A 20,261-nucleotide genomic window follows, 5' to 3' on the forward strand; every position below is an offset into this window, starting at 1 on the left:
ATGCTATCCCTGTATTTCTCTTTTAGTGTTTTCAATCTGCTCATGCAGTCCCTGTGTCAATCTTTGAGTAAGTTCTGTTCCTCAAGCTCATGATATTCATGTATTGACCTTTGGTTTGCCTCCTCTCTCTCCCTATCATGCTTACACTGAGTCGTTTGAAGGTGGTCAATTTTTTCATTTACCATGTTTATCAGTAGTTTTTGTATAGCTTTTGGGGAGCTCTCCCCTGGATTATTCATTATCTATTCTGTCCCCTGATTATCATAAGTGGGAGTTTAGATACCCGGACTTGCCATTTTTCTTGTGTTTTTCTGCTTGTTCTGCAAATTTGGGATGAAAGTAACACCAGTTTTGTGCTAGAACATTATCTTAAGGCAAGCATCATCCAAAGTCTGTAGTTTCACAGTCAAAAGTCCTCAGATACAATCTAGTTCAACAGATATATTTATTCAATATCAAACAACTATATACTAATGGGCTATGAACAACAAAGAATAATTTGGCATACCAGAAATTATAAGGTTTAGGGAGAGATGTGGGTAAAAATAGGAATAGAGGAATGTGGAAAGGTAAAAGTAGAATTAAATTAACTAACTCCTAATTTCAATAAGGAAAATAGTTCAGATAGAATGATAGTAGAGAGAGAAAAAAAAGAAGAAAAACTATGAAAAAGAAAAAAGAGACTAGACAGAATAGAAAAACAAATATTAAAAATTATTAATTGAAACACTTAAAATTTATGCAAATTTAACAACATAATATTCACAGAAGAAGAGGGATAGGATGAGAGAAGGGGTGGAGCTGAGCCTGGCAGGTGACATCAGGTTCCTGTGACCTGCTAAATGACTTTTGTTTTCTTCCAAGGCCTGAGTTGGAGCTAGCTGCTCAGCCAGGCCTTTATCAGTATCAAAGATGGAGATCTCCAGTAGTGGAGAGGGGAGGAGTTGCCTTTCCTCTTCTGCTCCCTTAGAAGGAGTGAGGATGTCAGGCTTCTACTCACAGCAGACTCTTGGTTTCTGGGTCATCTCTGGTCTTCAATCTGCAGGATGAAGATGTCTCTTCCTTGTCAGCTCTTGCTAGTGTTGTGTAGAATCCCCTAGCCCGCTGATCTGGGGCCTTCGTCCCGGACGCTCTGTTTTTCAGGTTTGGTGGCTATGGCTGCCTCAGCCACCGCCAAAACCGCAGCTGAGCCTGCTGGCAAGTGCATGGACCTGTCCCCTTGCCTGGATTTTCCCTCGCTGGCCAAACTTTCTGTACTGTGATGGCACCCTTGGTGTGATTCTCTTGCTTAGGACTGTTCACTGGAACACTTAAACTGCTTTCTATGAAAGAGCCTGTAGCCTCCAGCTTCTCCCTTACCATCTTCCCAGAACTCTTTTGAATTTTAATCATTTCTTGTTAATCTCATCTTTAATCTCTTTATACAAAATCAATAATTAATTCAAGGGAGGAGAAAGGAAAAAAATAATAACTCCTTACATTTTTCAATTTTCAATAACATAATATTGCTTATATCATTTTCTGTTTACGCTTTAGACTATATAACTCAATTTAGTTAGACCTTTCATAAGGCTATGTGTATTTTATTTATTTTATGTTGATTGTTCTTTCAAAACCCTGCATGTCTAATTTACCTTGGTTTCTTTCATACTCAAGTAGTTCAGATTTCAAATTGAAGAATAAATTGAAAGAAGCAAACAAAAAATACAGTTCCTCTCATCTGATAATGCTTCTACAAGAATGAAGAAAGAGTTCATCTTGCTAAGGACCTATGATAGGATATCAAAAAGAGAATTCATGGTTCTAGGTATTCCCTATCTTTGCAATGCAACTTAAATGATGTAAAACACAATATACTGCTCAGGTACTTTTACGTTTTATCAGTTTTGCACATTATCATATGGACATTACCTCAGTCTACAACATTCCTTCATTATTCTGTCCTTGATACTTTTACACTACCAAGACATAAGATAATCAGTTTGATTTAAAGCATGAGACATTGTACACCTGGCTTCCTTAGAAGCAGAGCATGGTCAATAGATCATATTCCTTCTGGTTGCTCACTACCTGTAATGTTTTCTGTAATATTATTGCATTCTATTTAGCATTAAAAATTATGGCTAAACTCAAAGCTCATTCATAGAAGTTTATGTTAAGTATTTTGCAAGTTTTATTTCTCTCAATTCTTAAGATAACATTTGCTATAATGCTAATGTTATTATCATTTTAGTGTTGGGAAAAAATTGTAATTAAAGGCATGAAGTGCATGGCCCAAAGACACACAGTGACGAAGGAAATGAGTCACAGTCTCCAAAAGCCTTTTAGCAATACAAAATTTGTAGGTAAAATCTCTCCATTCTCTTACACTCTCAATTCAATATTCATATTGTCCTATAATAATAGCATACCAAATATTGCCCATGGCGATTGTTTTCTGTTACATTTTGTCTCCAACACAGACTGTGTTGGTGACATTGTGTTATCATGCACAGAACTGAGCTTATAAATTGATGTCCAAAGAGAGTCAAATTTCTTTTGTCCCACAGCTCCAGTGTCCTTTTTTAAAAAGTACTAAAACTTTTAAATACCAACACTTACTATCTTTTAAGAATCCGAAAACGAAGTAAATTCGCATATAATCACTCCAAAATGCTTTAAAAGTAGGAGATGATAAAACAGGCCCCCATAAAGTAAACTTTCTTCTATTTTTAAAATTATTCTGAAGGCCTTGTCCTGGGTAGTCACACCTGTAACCCTATCTACTCGGGATATCTACTCAGGAGCCTGAGATCTGTGGATAACTGTTGGAAGCCACTCAGGGCAGAATAAATTCATGAAATTATTTTTCAGAAATTATAATGAATTAGTAAAGAGCCAGGAATGGAGATGTAGCTTATATATTAGCTCATCAATCGAAAGAGGAAAGGCCTAGCAAGACCTTGAAGCCCTGATTTCAAACTCTGAGCATGCCAATACACAAGCATGTGCATGTGTGCATGTGTGCATGCGTGTGTGTACAAACACCCCCTACTCACATTTATTTAAAATACCTTCATATCAGCATATCAGTGTTCTGCATTAATTTCTTTGTTAACGTTATTATCTGGGTAAAATAGAGGAAATAAACTCTTCTATATCAGAATATTTTTATACTTTTTTTACTGTGAAAATACTGTACAGAGGGGTTACAATTTAAGGGGCAAGATAATGAGTACATTTTTTATCAAGCATTGTAGCCTCCTCCTTTGTTTCCCCTTCCCATCCATTCCCATCCTCCCCAGCCTTCCACCCAATCCTCCCTGCCCCCCCCCCCAAATTTGTAAAGTTCGTTTTTGACATAACGACTTGTACTTCTCATTGTTGCAATGGGTCCACCTGTAAAAATAACTGTACAGAGGTGTCATATTTATTTGAACAAATAATGAGTACATTTCCTAACAAGCATTGTTATCTTTTCCTTTCTTTTTCTTCCACCATCCCTTCCCTCCCACCTCAACAAATACACTCCTCTCCCCCTTCCCCTGTCTAAATTGTAAAGTTCATTTTTCAACATAGTGTCTTGTGCATCTCAACCTGTATCCCTATTTAACTATTTTGTATTTCCCTTTCCCCTCCCCAAATTAGAGAAACTTATACACAGGATGTAGGCACGCAAACTTCAAATACAGTGAAAACAGGGGTTAGAGTGTAGGGGAGGAACATATAAAGGAACAAAAAACATCACATCACACATTATAAGTATCTTAGAAACAATAGCAAGAAACAGAAAAATCACTTGTCTGATTCATTTCTGGTAATATCATCTTATCTGATATGCACATAGCTTATGATCTATTCTTATTCTAGACATATATTATCTGTTGAAAATAAGGGAAACCATGGGACCTATGTTTCTTTTGACTTGGCTTACTTCATTTAATAATTTTTTTTCAAGTCTTTCCAATTCTTAACAAATTGGGCGATGTCATTCTTTCTGATGGAGGCATAGAATTTCATTGTGTATATATATATATATATATATATATATATATATATATATATATATATATATATATATATACCACATTTTCATGATCCATTCATCTTCTGTGGGCCATCAGGGTGGGCTCCATATCTCAGCTATTGTAAATCATGCTACAGTAAACATAGTTGTTCTGGTAGTTTTAGTATGGTCTTCTTTGTGATCATTTGGGTAAATCCCCAAAAGTGTGATTGCTGGGTCATAGTGGAGCTTTATATGGAATCTTTTGATGAGCCTCCATACTGCTTTCCAAAGTGGTTGAACAAGTTAAAACTCCCACCAAGAATCAAGTAAAGTTCCCTTGTGGCCACATCATCTCCAGCATCTTTAGTTGTAAAAATATGGAATGATTCAAGAATTTGCATGTCAACCTTGCGTAGGGGCCATGTTAATCTTCTCTGTATTGTTCCAATTTTAGTGTATGTGCTGCTGAATTGAGCACAGAGCATTTTATATATATAAAGTGTAACTGATTTTCTTAAACTAGACAATTCAAAGAAAAGTAAGTTTTGAAGAATTCTCGTTAAATTTTAGAACCATGTACCTCTTACATAAGCACACATTTAAGAATAGTCAAGATTGACATGTCAGAAACAAAATAATCCCAGATATTGTTGTTCAAGAGATGTGTAGGATCGGGCGGGAGGGTATTGGGTAGGAGGGGTGGAGGAAGGCTGGGAAGGGATGTGAAGGGTAAACAAAGGAGGAGGTTGCAATGCTTGATAAGAAATATACTCATTATCTTGCCAATGTAATTGTAACCCCTCTGTACAGTATGTTCACAAAAAATAAAAATAAAAAAATGAGATGTGTAGGAGGACGAATTCAATTATTCTGTACAAGGCACCTGTCATGAACACTGCGGCAAGTGTTAGGTTTTGTTAAAAGTTTTAATGTTTTAAATATATTTAATTTTGGGAATTTGCTTATATAGGCCAAAATTAGGACTGTTTGTCAGGTCATACAACTTTTCTATAAATATTTAAGATTTATGGTAGCAGACATATGCTACTAAAAAGTACATTTCAGAGTTTATTAGAAACATTACTAATGAGATGTTGCAAAGTCTTAGTGTAAAGAAGCAGAGTGAAGAGTTAAGACTTTGTTAACTGCACAGTTTCTCTTAAAACTTTAGGGCTTCCTTACTTTATATGTTAGTGAGGAACAAATGATGATATAAGCCATATACAAATGATGAGATGAGTCATAAAAAGCAATCTTAGTTGGTAACTTTAAAGACTACACATAGCCTATAAACTTTGTTGAACATCATAATCTTATTCATTGTTAAATGTACAGGAATGTGAGAATAGTAAAATTAAATATGTAAGTACACTTCAAATACTGAAAACCCTGGTAATTCTTCGATATTTTATTTTATTAATCATTAATATTTATTTATTGTGTTTCTATATTTGTAGTATTGTTTCCCTTGTAATATAATAAAGCTTTTTGTTATTCATCATCAGGAGGTACTTTGAGAAGGTTACTGGGATAGCCAAACCATTTTTTATAGTTGCATGTGAATTTACATAAAGCAAAATTAAGAACAAAATATTGATTAAAAAATTATCAAGTACAGTCAGAATCAGGAGGGATGATAAATGTCCACACTTAAAATCTTAGCCCTAGGCTGAAGCAGTGATATTACAGAGTTGAGGTCACAAAAGTGAGAGACTGTGTTTTGTTTTGTTTTTTACTTTGATTTTGTTGGCCATGGAGTTGAACTCTGGGGCCTGGTTGCTGTACCTCAGCTCAAGGCTAGTGCTACCACTTGAGCCACAGAACCACTTCCGTCCTTTTCTACTTATGTGATGCTGAGGAATCAAACCCAGGGCCTCATGCATGCAAGGCAGGCACTCTACAACAGCCACCATCCCAGCTCCTGATAGCCTGGTTTTAAAAATTCATCCAAACAACATTTGCTTTCTGCTTTGGGTTATATAATGAAATATATGAATATCTTTTCATATTTTTGTGTATTTTTATACTTCTAAATTTAAACTAACCCCAGCCACATTATTCTTTTCAAAGTCATGAAATATCTCTGAGAGTTTGCTAATGTGAAAATTGTTTTAGCATTTTAAATTACTTCTGAGTCATTTTTATTTTTTATTAAAATCATTTTATATTTTGGGTTGATGGATTATCATACATCAAATACCTTCAAGTGTACATGTAGAGCCTAAAGATAACAGTATGAATATTCTCATACAGCTCTTTTATCTGTTATGCACTTTCAGTATTATGATATTTCTCCCTCTTTCACGCTCTCTCATTTCCTCTTTCTCTTTCATGCTCCATGTCTGCTACATAGAATTTCTGCTGGTCTACTATTATCCTTGAGGATCCACTGGCTTTGTGGGAACATGATGGAGACTAACATTTTCCCTTGCATTCTTAAAGAATTATGAGTGACGTGATATTATTCTTTGACATTGTAAATGGCAAAACAACAGGTCTAGGAATTCCTTTTCATGTTTACTACTATTACAAATTTTATCTCATAGGAATCATTTGGATGGATATGATATTTTAATGTGGGCTAGGAAGGTGGCTCAGTGCTAGAGTGCTTGCCTTGCATGCATAAGACTCTGGGTTCGATTCCTCAGCAGCACATAAGCAAAAAGAAAAAAAGCCAGAAGTGGCGCTGTGGCTCAAGTGGTAGAGTGCTAGCCTTTAGCTGAAGAGCTGAGGGACAGTTCCCAGGCCCAGAATTCAGGCACCAAGACTGGAACCCACCCCAAAAAAAGATATTTTAACCTGTGACCTAAAAGTTCTTTTTCTTTCACAAACAACCTTTGTCTTTGATTACCAGTTTGTAACTACATGTAATGAAAATAAAGCTCTCCTATGGAAACTAGACCGAAGTTGTTCACAGGGATGAAAAAGCAGGTAATGATGGAAGTGAGTACAATAGAGCAAGGTCCTCAGAGCAGTTTATCATGAACACTTTGTGAGAATGACAATGTTCTGGGAACTGAACAATGGTATATATGCATATATATTTGTAAATGGATATTTATTTATATATGCATATATGTGTGTATATGCCCTTATATTGCACACATATATGTTACTATACACACAAATTCACATATACATATACACGTATACATGCACACATGGAGAAAGACACATAATTACAGCCAACACAAGTTTCATTAGTTGCTGAAAATGCCTTAGATGGAATGCTTGGAAAAAATATGTTCAAGATGTATTTGTCTCTAAGAGTTCTTTTACCACTCCTCTTATCTCTTTAAACTGGGAGGTTTTGACAGATTGGACTTGCAAAATGCAGTACACATGATAGCAAGTTACTCAGAAATGTCAGTATGTAAAGATCATATGGTGTCTCCTTGATCCCCAGGGAATGCTTGCTCTTATACACACACTCTCAACAGCCAAAGTAACAGGAGAATATCATGGTAAAGAATAAAATTATAAGCCATTAAATGGCACCCTTCTTTGACCTCTTTTCCAACAGCCAGCATCAATTCCTAAAAAGATTATTGAGTCCTCATAAAACTGGACCTCAGGTCAACAGGTAACCAACTCATGTGAAAAGTCCTATGAGAGAAATGCTGACTGAGGTCTTGCTGATTTTCTGGCCAAGAAAATAAGAAAAGAAGAGATTATTATTAATATATTAAAGTTTGAGAATAATTTGTAACTTGTCAATAAATGTCTAGAACACAACTAAACCAACTGACAGAAACGTTGTCCATTTCATTTAATATGGTCTTGGAATTGGTGAGTGATTTTAATTGTGTCTACACAGTAGAATCAGCATAAAACAAGCTAGCATTTCTTCATTTAATATACAAAGATAGGATTCAGGTTGACCCATTGTAATAATGAGATAATAATAATGTAATAATGTAATAATGAGACACTTTATCAGAGAGTGGGTGGAGGGATGAGTTGAAGAGGTGTGAAGAGAAGGGATGGTAGGGGAAAACAATGGATGGGGTGAAAATGCTCAATAAGAAATGGACTCATGCCAGGTGCCGGTGGCTCATGCCTGTAATCCTAACTACTCAGGAGGCTGAGGTCTGAGGATTGTGGTTCAAAGCCAGCCAGGGAAGGAAAGTCCGTGAAACTCTTTTTCCAGAAAACCGGAAGTGGCACTGTAGCTCAAGTGGTAGAGCGATAGCCTTGAGCTGAATTGCTGAGGGACAGTGCTCAGGCCTTGAGTTCAAGTCCAGGACCAATAATGAAGAAAAAATTTGTACTCATTATCTTACTTATGTAACTGTAACCCCTCTGTACAGTATCTTTACTACATATATATATATATATATATATATATATATATATATATATATATATATATATATATATATATATAAAGATATAAGGAAAACTTATGTACTTATAGGAAGTTGTATTTGTCACTCAATATCAGTAAGGTATTGATTTTAGGACCACAGGCATATTAAAACATCGGATATTCAACTACTCTACATGAACACAATATATTATTATTTACATTAGAATCTGCCAACAACCTAGTGCAGTGTAATTACTATGAAAATTTGTACTACATTCTATGTTTGTAATAAAAAATAAAAGTATATGCACTGTAAACAGATACAAATTCTTTTCAGATAATTTTTGTCTGCATTTTGTGGATGGAATTGGGAGCACAAATTTCATCACGAAGACTGGTCTGCAAAATGTAAGAAAAAAGCTTACACAGCATCATTGAATAGTACTGAACTCCAAGGAGAAGTACTTGGATTGAGACATTATCAGAAAGTGTAAGCATGCAAGTACTTTTTAGAAATACAGCTGCTAGATTTCTAATGGAGAGCTTTCATAACACTTTGTGAAACGCAAGCCAGAACCTCACTGAAGAGTAAATGGTTTTCCCTCAACTTTCTGTCATGCTCAGTCATTATCACTCAACATATAGCTAATCTTGAATAATCCTTTAATAAGAAAATGTTGATGGAGTGTTTATATGCAGAAAACCTGGGAAGGCTAAATGTTTCCAATTAGGATAGTCTGTATTCTATGATCCAGCAGAGAGAAAACTAGATAAGCATCCATTTACAACCTTCTGCATAATTCTGATTCTGCCCATATCAGTTATCTATCCATACCTGTGCCCGAGTGAGAGGATTTAAATGACTTTAGTGTTTTAAAATTTAAATTTAAATGTGGAATGAAATTAGTTCCAATGCATTACCTTAAGATATTTAGAAACAACTAAAGGTCTATAAGATTTTTGTTATTTGAAGTGAAGGGATATTGGAATTTGGTTCTCTATAGTTTAAGCAATTTTCAAAAATAATTGGCAAAGTAAAATTTACATTTGCAGCAGACGACACTTATTAAATTTTGTATATTGAAAAGAGCACAAGCCTCAACAATATGTCAAAGCTATCCTGTTATTTATCTCTAACGGTTTATGCTTTTGGTCTCTTAATAATAAAACCAATTTTTTTAATCTTTAGCTAGTTGTGCAAAGGGTTTCACTCCATCATGTCAGTGTGGAATAGAGTGTATGTACATTTCATTGTACAACACATCTGGATCATTGTTAATCTTTCCACTTTTCTTCCTTCCCTTTCCCCAACCCCACCTATCCCTTCAAGTTTCCTACTCATATTCTCACATATGTACGTTGAGTGATCTGACTATATTAGTCCAACATTTCCCCCTCCATTCTTCTGTCCTACTCCCTTTAAGCCCAGCTCCTTATTTAAGACTTATTTCAACTTCACGGTATTTTGTAAAGTATCTCTTCCTTTGGCATTTGGCTTTGGGCTTGCCAAATCCTCACTTCCATGTTTGACCTACATAAATGAGGCTATTTCTCCACATTTCCAATCTGTGAATGGCTGAGATAGGTCTCCTTTACTATTCACCTTCTGTCTTAAATTTAGAATTGGACCTTCAGGGCCTTCAAATAGAGCTTTTTCACTTTCTACACACTGAAGATGGAAGGAAAATAATTTCCATCATCTCAACATTATGCTATCCATCATGAATGTCCATCACTTATGACTTCAACAGTCTAAATTTAAAGTTATGTTTTCTGCATTATATTCACACATTTTAAGTGAATATCGAGGACAATTTACCTAGTATTGGAAGTTTAGGGACGATTTTCAATTTCTGGTGATAGAAACAGGAGTCAGTTTTAATTGTGCAGAATCCACTATATAGTGAGTGCTGTAGTCTTCTAAATTTTCAATAAATTCTGAGTTACTTTTTATTAATAATTGAAACAAGTTTTATTTCAATAAGTTAGAATGAACTCCCCCACCCATTTCCCCTACTAGTTCAGGTTAAGTCTCCTTTGGCTTTATTGTTTGAGGGGATGAGGGTAAACAGATGAGTGTAAACAGAAAGATGATCATTGCTCAGATATCTCCTACTTCTTCTGTTTCTGCTATTCTTTTTTAAATTTTTATTTATTTTTTATTGTGAAAATATTGTACAGAGAAGTTACAAGTACATGGGCAAAATAATGAGTACATTTCTTATCAAACATTGTAGCCTCCTTCTTTATTTCCCCTTCCCATCCCTTCCCAGACTCCCTGTTTCTGCTATTCTTGTAGAAAGGAAGACTGGAGCAGGGAACAAGAGTAATACTTGGGCAAGGGAGCATTCCTGGCATATCAATTATTGTTTCTCAGAATCACTTAAACTGCTTACTCTTGCCTTGTCTCTAACAGTAACCTAACTGTGGCTTCCTTCGTGCAGGAGTAAGCACACTAACAGGTTTTACATGTAAATTTGTATTTTATATCTCAGCTTACTACTACCAAAAATAGAAAGCTTTGGTTACATAAATGCAAAGGCGCTGATTGTTCAACAATACCTTAGTGAGGAATAGACAATTCTACTCAGCTCCCCCCTCCTCTTCTATCCTTCATTCCCCTCCCCTCCCATCACATACCCTCCGTTCCCTTCTTTCTTTATATCTCTCTCCTCCATATTCATTTCTATCTTCTCTCTTTTTCTCTTCCAGTAGGAAGTGATTTGGTTTATACATACGTAATTGAACAAATATGTATTCTCCTCTTTTTGAGAATATTTATTATTAAGAAGTGAGTTCTAGCAGAGCACCAGTGGCTTACAGCTCCATACTAGGTGGGTTCAAATTTGACAATTGTAATTGAAAGCTTTTCCAAGTAGATAAACCTAAGAGATTCTTTTCTCCACTTGTGGTAAAAGGAAGAAGTGAAAGTGTGGTTCAGGAGGTATAGAGTAAGCATTGGGATTTAAAGCCCAGATTGTTAGGTTTTTAAAGAGTAGTCGAGTAAGAACCACACAAACACGAGGTATTCAGGAAAGGGGTAAGTTTTTTTATCATTCCCGCTGGCAACAGGCCATGTTGGCCCTCCATGCGGCTGGGAAAGTCCTGGGAAAGAAATGGAAAAGACCTGAGAAATTGAACATCTAGGGCTGGGCTAGACCTTACCTATGGTATGGATGGAGAAAGGTGTGGCCACATCAAATTCAGATGCAGATGTGATATCTTCCAGGAGTGCCAGTTGCCAAGGTAACACAGGTACTGGGAGGAGACTTTGCTTGGAGGAGGGTGGAATCTGCTCGCTATCCAGAAGCAGACCTTATATTCCAGCCTTTTAATAATCATGAAATAGGGTGCGGATCCTCTCTGGCTACTTCCTGCTGACAAGGTGTATCAAAATTAGGGGTAAAAGGCTGGAATTTGGTCCCATCCCAGAGAAGGCAGTGAGCTGCAGCTGTCCTTTGGTGAGTGTGAGTCTTTAATAAAGTCTGGCGGAGGCAAGTCTCTTGGATGAAGTCTAGAGAAAGTCTCATGAGGCATTGAGGGGCTGTAAAAATTTATTAGAGAGCAAATAATGGCAAGTGGAAGGACTTGGGGCTGAAAAATGTTGGTAGAAATGTCCCTATCTTGTGACTAGGTAGAGGAGAATTCAGGTAACAAAAGCAAGAATGTGAATTCCCATCCTGTTAAAAGGTAGACAAGTATGAACATTAGATGGCAGGTTTCTTACTTATATTGACCTCCTGCCTCTGGTTAATTTTGAAAGGGCAGGCACAGAATGGCTGATATGACATCATCTCCTCTTACTCCTCTCCATAGTCCCTTGTTCCCCAGACTGGCTGAGTCTAGGTGCTCGTTTCTGGGATGACTTGTCTCAATGAGTATTCATGGAGATTTTCACTCAAGGCCTGGGCACTGTGCCTGAGCCCTTCTGCTCAAGGCTAGTGCTCTACCATTTTGAGTTACAGTACCACTTCCAGTGTTTGGCTGGTTAGAATTAAGAGTCTTCGGCCATACTTCCAGCCTCGCTCTTTGCAGGTTAGTTGGGAGATGGAGTCTTAGGGATTTTTTCAGCCCCGGTTGGTTTGAATTGCAATCTTTGTCACAAAAACTCTTTATTATTTCCAATTAAACAACATGGCGATCAAATAGAATAAGTAGAATTTACCTGGTCCTTACCAAGAATTGACCAAGTAATATCTTGCAATGACAAAACTCGTTAGATTTGAGAATCTTAGCACAGATATGCCCAATATTTTAGAATCACGTAGTCAGTACTAGAATACATAACACCAAACCAAAAAGGCAAAACTCAAAATCTAAAATTTTTTTACATTAATATTTAGACATCTTTGCTAACAAAGCACATCAGATACTTGGGCCTCAGTTACCAGAGTCTGAGAAAAGAGCAACTTGTTAGCAAGGTACAATAGAATAGATGGATGGAGGAGTAGTAAAATTAGTGGAAAGATATGGGTCAGATAGGACCAAACACTGAACCCACCATGTGGCCAAGATGGCAAACTCACCATGGTGAATTTCTGAAAAAATGCAAAGAAAGCCTGAACAAAGAGATGAAGCCTAGATTGGCTAGTCTTTGATAGGGAAGCTAGAGGAGGTCCCCAGGACCCAACTCTCATTACACTCTTCAGGACACAATCCAAAAAGTTGTAGAAAAGAAAGGGAGAGATACATGAAGTTGGCCATGATTAGCAGAGAGCAAAGAGATCCTGAAAGTGAACAGACTTCTGACCGTTTACCATTGCAGAGGCAAAAATTGTCTAAACCTGAGAAGAGACTAAAAAATTAGGTGCTCTGGCTATCCAGGGAGTGCAGGAGGCATTTCAGAGGGGTTTCGTGGCACTGGAGTTACACACAGCTCCCCATTAAGGGTGTAGGAGAGAGAAATAACTAGTGAGTGAAGGTGGGCTTATCGGATGGAAGTGGAGCCACAACTTACCACTGAGCCCTCTAGGGGGAGTGGCCAAGCAACCAGAGTCAAGTGCCCTTGGCTCCAGACGTGACTGGGCTTTCAGTTAAAGGCCTAGCAGGTTCTTCGGTGTGGAACCACATCTGGAGAGAGACTGAGCGACAGAGAAACCTTAGAGAGTAGTTCACTCACCAAAATGTTCAAGCATGGAGGTGGATGCAGAGGCCAGCAAGGAATTGATTCACTTTGTCAACACCAGACAAACCGGTTCCCAAAAGGCCTTCAGAATTGTGGTATTCCTCAGAGCAAAAAAGGGAAAAACAAACAAAAGAAAGAAAAAAAAAAGAGAGGAATCCCACCTCCTATCCTGACTTTAAGCCTTTCCCAGATTCAAATGGCACCATTTATGTTAGGTTTTTCAAAGTGGTTGCTGAGTAAGAACGACACCACACATGAGGTATTAAGGTAAGGAGTAGGTTTATTCATCAATCCTGCTGGCACCAGGCCATGTTGGTCTTCCAGGGGGCTGGGAAAGGCCTGGGAAAGACTTGGGAAAGACCTGGGAAAGAGCAGGTCTGGACATGGGCTAGGCCTTGTCTATGGGATGGGTGAAGATAGGTGTGGCCACATCAAATTCAGATGTGACCTCAGCAGATGCAGATGTGACATCTTCCAGGTGTGCCAGTTGCCTAGGTAACACAGTTATTGGGCGGAGACTTTAATACAAGGAGGATAGAGTCTGCTCTCCATCCAGGAGCAGACTTTACACAGGTAGAGCGCAAGGCCAGGATTTCAAACCCCAGTACCAGCACAATGTAAAAAAAAATGAGTCCTTTATTTTTGAAAAGGGATATTTCTCCAAAAATTCATACCCAGGAAAATTTTCAAGGTCAAAGACTGTTTGAAAGGCTCTTTCACATCTTAAAATGATTTCTCTGTTTGATTCACATTATGGAAAATAGGAATCACAGTTCACATTAAAAAGTATGCACATTGTTGAACATTTTTAATGTTCAACAAAATGTAAAAATTGTTTATATTTTTAATGTAAAGGAAGCATGGGAAAGGAATGCACCTCATTGGGTGAATTAGGTTTGACTCACTGACAGACTTTTGCAAGTAAATGAGGGTCTGTTTACATGTAAAGAAGTCTATACAGATGGATTTCTAGGAGGGAGAACAAGCTTAGCTGCTGTCCAGGTTTGAATCAAAGTAAGTTTATTCCTATGAAATGACAAAGAGTAGCTCATCTCATAGAATTCTATGCGAACAGCAATTTGAAAAGGTTTAAAAAACCCATGTCTATGTTGTGAACAACCAAGTTTTCACAAACAAAAAAGAATTTCCTGAGCCAAAAATATATGTTAGAGCAAAAGAAACTATGTTAAATATAGTTAATGGCTGAGGGACAGGTGTAAAATTGTTCTGTAATAACAACTAAACTATACATTTTTCATCAAGTCCCTAACAAGAATCTCCAAGATAGGCCTTGCTAAATCTGTCATAGAGGACTGGGTTTATGCAATTGTCAATTTTGTTTAGGGTCCAACATCTTCTATGGTCGCTTTGTTTGCAAATTGCTCACACCACATGCAGTGTCTGGAAAAACGTGCTCTCTTGCTAGACACCTAAGGGATTTTTATGCCACTTTAAATATTTATCGTTTTACTTCTTGTAATTATACCTGTCAATGTGAAGTCCTTTCGTGATAAGAATAATAGCTTCTGGAAGTGGTACCTTGGCGCCCAGGCCTAGAGTTCAAGCCCCATGACCGACACACACACACACACACACACACACACACACACACACACACACACACACACACACACACACACATTTACTACTTTGACTCATCTTAGGTTCCTGACATGGGATATCACACAATGATCTAATAATCAAACTTTCCTCCCCAGACAATACATTCATACTTCCACACAAACAAATACACCAGATCATTCAAAATAATGAGAATAATGAACCATCTACTCCGTGATTTCATTCATTCATGATGATGCATTTTTCATATCATAATTAAAAATTTTTTGAGTCTCTCTGATTATTAGACAAAAGTATGTTATCATATAATAGAAACTCTAGGTAAAATTAATTTTCCCTAGTTAATCTTTAATATATCATATCAAAGAATTCTCTTTCCTTCTTGCAGAGTCTGTTTCTGGCATTTTTCCCTAATGTCTAATATTAAATTACAAAGGACATGCCATGTTCCTTAATTCATTTTTCCTAAAGGTTATGCTATAGAGTTGAATCTGATTTGTTTACTGATTCTAAATTAACTTTTCTCAACAACTTGTATTATTGTTTATATTGCTCCTAAAGCATTTGAAATGTCAAAAAGAACTGGATATTCACCTTAGCAATGATTGTGAATCGCAGCAATGTTTGTGGGGAAATGAAGGACTTGGAAGTATCTGGAGTGCCTAAAAGATGGCAATGCTATTTAAAGGGCTGATCGTTTAGTAATCTTTTAAAATGTGTTCTTCTGATTACATCTAAGAAGATAAAAGTATGCTTTTCATCACATTGTGGCCTGTAAAGCACTGGAATCATTTCCTTTGTACATCATATGCCCGGCTGCTACTGTAGTGAAACCCACAAACAACTGCACAGCTGTGTTAAGCTGCTCTAGATTTTGAAATTTTCTTCCAGTAGCCCTCCCTAGTGATTCAAGCCCAGACTCATGAGATAGTCACATAATCCACAATTACAAAGAACCACGTGCAAAATGAGGTTCATTTTTTTCTTTATTGTTTCCTTTTTATTGATTGTCTTTTAAGGAGCGTGGGGCGGTTTATTTCTCATTATTCTTGGTGTGACTTAAATAAATTTACCAGATTTTTGAAATAAAATAGATATAAAAAGGCATATTTAGTCACAAAATAAGAGTGAATATTTGAGTGATTCTTTTCATTCTACTCCTGTTCACAGTTATTTTAAAGTAACTTTGAGATGAGACAAGCATATATGTAAATTGCCACGCACCAAGCACACAGGACTCTGGAATCTTTGGGCTTTGATTTCTATATCAACTTCACCTAGAAAAGAACATAATCAATTGGTTTATGTCTTAAGTAATCTACTTAAAACAAGTTTTATTAATTTTATCAATACATCTCATAATCTATGGAATTGATGCATTGCATAAGTATTTGATTTCTTATTTCCACTACATTAATATTACACTTATTTTAGTTTTTTGCACAAGAAATAAAGACATTCTTTTTTTGGGGGGGGGCGTTCGTGGGGTCTGAACTCTGGGCCTGGGCACTGTCCCTCAGCTCTTCAGCTCAAGGCTAGCACTCTACCACTTGAGCCACAGCACCACTTTCGGCTTTGTTATTTTTGCTTATGTGGTGCTGAGAAATCGAACCCAGGACCTCAAGCAAGCAAGGCAAGCACTCTACCACTGAGCCACCTTCCCAGACCAATAATGACATTCTTGAAGATAAAACATTCCTGTTTTTCTTTTTTTTTTATTTTCTTTTTTTTAAATATTATTTCATTTTTTTTGTGTGAACCTATTGTACAGAGGGGATACAATTACATGGGCAGGATAATGCATACATTTCTTATCAAGCATTGCAGCTTCCTTCTTTATTTAACCTTCACATCACTTCCCCACCTCCCCCCTACCTCCCCTCCACGCAATTCTCCCAACTCCCCCCTTCCCCCAACCACTGCACCAACTGTGTAAAGCTCCTTTTCGACATGACAACTTGTACTTCTCATTGTTGCAACAGGTTCACCTGTATCCTCAAATGACTTGTTTTTCCCCATCTCCTCCACAAGTTGTACTGACAACAAATATAGTAAAAGCAGGGGTTATACTGTGGGGGAGGGACATACAAAGCAACAAAGAGATAATCTTATAAATGTGTTAGAAACAAATGCATGAAATAAAAATACATTAAAATTCATATCTAAGGGTTCATTTTCCTAACATCCTATTATCTGATCTGCAAATAAGAGAAACCATGGGACCTATGTTTCTTTGGGCCTCGCTTACTTCACTTAATATAATTTTTTTCAAGTTTTTCCATTTCCTAACAAATGGGCCAGTCTCATTCTTTATGATGGAGGCATAGAATTCCATTTTGTATATATACCAAATTTCTTGTTCCATTCATCTACTGAGGGGCATCTGGGTTGGTTCCATATCTTAGCTATGGAAAATAATGCTGCAATAAACATAGTTGTGCTGGTAGCTTTAGTGTGGTATTGTTTGTAAACATTTGGGTAAATGCCCAAAACCGGGATTGCTGGGTCATAGAGGAGCTCTATATGAAGTTTTTTCAGGAACCTCCATACTGCTTTCCAAAGTGGATGAACAAGTTTACGCTCCCACCAACAATGAAGTAAGGTTCCCTTCTGTCCACATCCCCTCCAGCATCTGTTGTTGTTAAGAGTTCTTAATTATAGCCATTCTAACTGGGGTGAGGTGGTATCTCAATGCTGTTTTGATTTGCATTTCTTTTATGGCTAGGGAGGTTGAGCATTTTTTCATGTGTCTATTGGCCATCCTATTTTCTTCTTCAGACAAGTTTCTCTTCAAGTCTTTAGCCCACTTATGTATTGGGCAGTTGTTTCTTTGAGGATTTGTTGTTGGGGGATTTAATTTTTTGAGTTCCAAGTATATTATAGATATGAGATCCTTGTCTGCTGTATGGCTAGTGAAGATCTTCTCCCAATCTGTGGGGTTTTTATTGATCTTGCTAGCTATGTCCTTTGCCATGCAGAAGCTCTGCAACTTCATGCAATCCCATTGGACCAAACTTTCTTTGATTTGTTGGGTTTCCTGGTCTCTATTCAGAACATTTCAGACGGAGCCAAGGAGACCTGGGGTTTCTCCTATTCCATCCTGTAATGTTTTCAGAGTGTCTGCATTGACTTCGAGGTCTTTGATCCATTTGGAGTTGATTGTGGTGCAGGGTGATATATAAGGATCTAGCTTTAGTTTTCTACAAGTAGTTAACCAATTTTGCCAGCACCATTTACTGAAGAGGCTCTCTTTCTTCCATTCTATTTTTTTAGCTCCCTTATCAAAGATTAGATGGCTATAGGTCTGTGGGTTGATTTCTACATTTTTAATTGTATTCCATTGGTCCTGAGGTCTGTTCTTATGCCAATACCAAGCTGTTTTGATTAGTATGGGTTTATAGTAGAGTTTGAAATTTGGTACAGATATTCCTCCAGGAGTGTTCTTTCCTATGAGGAGCGTTTTTGCTAATTGGTGTCTTTTATTGTTCCACATGAATTTTTGGATTGCCCCTTCTATTTCCTTGAAGAATGAGGGTGGAATTTTTATAGGTATCACGTTGAATTTGTAGATAGCCTTGAAAAGCATTGCCATTTTCACGATGTTAATATTTCCAATCCAGGAACATGGGAGGTTTTGCCATTTTTTAAGTTCTGTGTTGATGTCCTTTTTCAAGATTTTAAAGTTTTCATCATAGAGGTCCTTCACTTCTTTGGTAAAGTTAATTCTTAAGTATTTTATTTTTTGTGGGGCTCTTAAAAATGGAGTTGCTTTCCTAATTTCAGCCATACTTTTCTCATTGTTGGCATACAGAAAAGCTATTGATTTGGGGGGGGTTAATTTTATATCCTGCTACTTTGCCAAAGTTTTGAATCAGCTTGAGTAATTTGGGAGTGGAGTCTGTGAGATTCTTTAAATATAAGATCATGTCATCTGCAAAGAAGGAGAGTTTTATTTCTTCTTTCCTTATTTGGATCCCCTTTATGTCTGCATCTTGTCTTATTGCTGTAGCTAGGCATTCTAATACTAGAATGAAGAGAAGTGGACAGTGTGGACATCCTTGTCTTGTTCCTAAGTTAAGAGGAAATGGCTTTAGTTTTTCACCATTAAGTATAATGCTGGCTGTAGGTTTGTCATCTACAGCCTTTATTATATTGACGAATGTTCCATGGATTCCTAACTTTTCCAAAACCTGTATCATAAAGGCGTGTTGGATCTTGTCGAATGCTTTTTCTGCATCTATTGAGATAACCCTGTGGTTCTTATTCTTGCTCCTGTTGATGTGATGAATAATTTATTTGATTTGCGTATATTGAACCAGCTTTGCATCCTTGAAATGAATCCTGTTTGATCGTGGTGTATGATTTTTTGGATGAATAGTCGAAGTTGATTGGCCAAAATTTTGTTGAGAATTTTTGCATCAATGTTCATCAAAGAAATGGGTCTATAGTTCTCTTTCTTTGATGACTCCCTGCCTGGTTTTGTGATGAGGGTTATGATGGCTTCATAGAATGTGCTCCGTAGTGAACTTTCTCTTTCAATCTCATTGAGGAGTTGGAGGAGTATTGCTGTGAGCACTGCTTTGATGTCCTTGTAAAATTCCGCTGTAAAACAATCTGGTCCTGGACTTTTCTTAGCTGGGATGTGTTTTATTACTGTTTCTATTTCAATGCTTGATATGGGCTGGTTAAGGTGGTTTAATTCATCTTGGTTTAGTTTTGGCATGTCAATATTTGCTAGGAAAAGGTCCATTTCTGTCAAGTTCTCAAACTTATTAGCATAAAGTTTTGAGAAGTAATTCCCTTATAATGTTCTGAATCTTGTTTGTTTCCGTGGTGATGTTTCCATTCTCATCGCTGAGTTTATTTATTTGTGTGTGTTCTCTTCTTTTTCTGATAAGATTTTCTAAGGGTCTGTCAATGTTGTTAATTTTTTTGAAGAACCAACTCTTTGTTTTGTTGATTCTTTCTATAGTTTTTTTGGATTCTAATTCATTTAATTCTGATTAAATTTTAATTATTTCTTTCCATCTAATGGATTGAGGTTTACCTTGCTGCTCTTTTTCAAGGAGGTTTAGCTGTGTCTTGGGTTCAGATCTCTCCAATTTGTAGATGTAGGTGCTCAGAGCTATAAACTTGCCTCTGAGTGCTGCCTTTGCTGTGTCCCAGAGGAGCTGGTAATTTGTGTGTTCATTTTTGTTGAATAGCATGAACATTTGAATTTCCTTTCTAATCTCTTCCATGACCCACTCGTGATTCAG

The 20,261-nt window shown here is 36.9% G+C and overlaps 1 non-coding gene across 1 annotated transcript; it reads right to left on the minus strand.

The window, feature by feature from the left end:
• Window positions 1–4,359: 4,359 nt before the first annotated feature.
• LOC138804415 (U6 spliceosomal RNA) lies at window positions 4,360–4,466 on the minus strand. The gene has a single exon (XR_011365254.1). It is a non-coding gene; the product is annotated as a U6 spliceosomal RNA (small nuclear RNA).
• Window positions 4,467–20,261: the final 15,795 nt, after the last annotated feature.

The sequence above is a fragment of the Dipodomys merriami genome, unplaced genomic scaffold, assembly GCF_024711535.1.
Source record: "Dipodomys merriami isolate MVZ:Mamm:240054 unplaced genomic scaffold, mDipMer1.0.p SCAF_361, whole genome shotgun sequence".
In the NCBI taxonomy this organism is placed as follows: Eukaryota; Metazoa; Chordata; class Mammalia; order Rodentia; family Heteromyidae; genus Dipodomys; species Dipodomys merriami.